Source organism: Gorilla gorilla, chromosome X (genome assembly GCF_029281585.2).
Source record: "Gorilla gorilla gorilla isolate KB3781 chromosome X, NHGRI_mGorGor1-v2.1_pri, whole genome shotgun sequence".
NCBI lineage: Eukaryota > Metazoa > Chordata > Mammalia > Primates > Hominidae > Gorilla > Gorilla gorilla.
Window position 1 is genome coordinate 82,839,021 of NC_073247.2, and position 1,025 is coordinate 82,840,045.

Genomic DNA, 1,025 nt, shown 5'->3' on the forward strand with positions numbered 1-1,025 from the left:
TAGGGGAAAGCACAAACTCAGTCTCCCACTACCACACATTATGCAGTCGAGTTTCCTGTATTTGGGGAAATCACAGGGGCCAACACACCCAGAGTGCAATGCATGGCCTCACCCTGAGAAAACCACCTTTGTGATCATGGTATCTCCTCTGCCAGGTATCAATTATTTGTTTCTGGAGTGACACTTGGAATGGCTTTACTTCCAAAACCAAACACAGAGGGTCCACTCTCAGAACTACTTGTTGTTCTACTTCTCTTAAACCTTATACTCCCTGAATTTACCCTTAAACTGCCTCAAGGCCTTTAATTCATTAACCCTCTTGCCTATTTTCCAAAGCCATCACGTACTTTTGGGTTTTTTGGTTTTTTTTGGCGGGGGTCTCAAATTCCTTTATTTAAAAAAAATTTATTTCCACAGGTTTTTGGGGAACAGGTGGTGTTTGGTTACATGAGTAAGTTCTTTAGTAGTGATTTATGAGATTTTGGTGTACTCATCACCCGAGCAGTATACACTGCACCATATTTGTAGTCTTTTATCCCTTACCCGCTTCCCACCCTTTCCCCCTGAGTCCCTAAAGTCCATTGCCATCATGTACTTTTGGACTGCATTTCCTTGTCTACTTAGGAAAGAGTCCATGGACAGTGAGACTTCAATAACAGTAACCAACACTCCCTATTCTCCTATCCCCTTGATTTTCCACCATCCCTATTATGTCAATTCTCACCCACAAATCAACCAAACTATATTCTCCATTCCTGCTTACAAGGTACTGCTGAGTAAAATTATACACTCCTGGTCACCAGCTTCCCTTCCATCCTCCACTCCTAACAGAATGTTCTTTTTTTAAAGTTGGCAAATAAAAAGTATATATATTTATGGTATACAATATGATGTTTTGAAATATGTACACATTGTGGAATGCCTAATTGAGCTAATAAGTAACATATGCATTACATCACATACTTTTTTGTAGTAAGAACACTTAAGAATGATCTTTTAAAACATAAATTAGTGGCCGGGTGCAG

At 39.6% G+C, this 1,025-nt stretch overlaps 1 non-coding gene across 1 annotated transcript; it reads right to left on the reverse strand.

Moving 5' to 3' along the window:
• LOC115932581 (U1 spliceosomal RNA) lies at positions 1–163 on the reverse strand. Its single transcript, XR_004068843.1, has one exon. It is a non-coding gene; the product is annotated as a U1 spliceosomal RNA (small nuclear RNA).
• Positions 164–1,025: the final 862 nt, after the last annotated feature.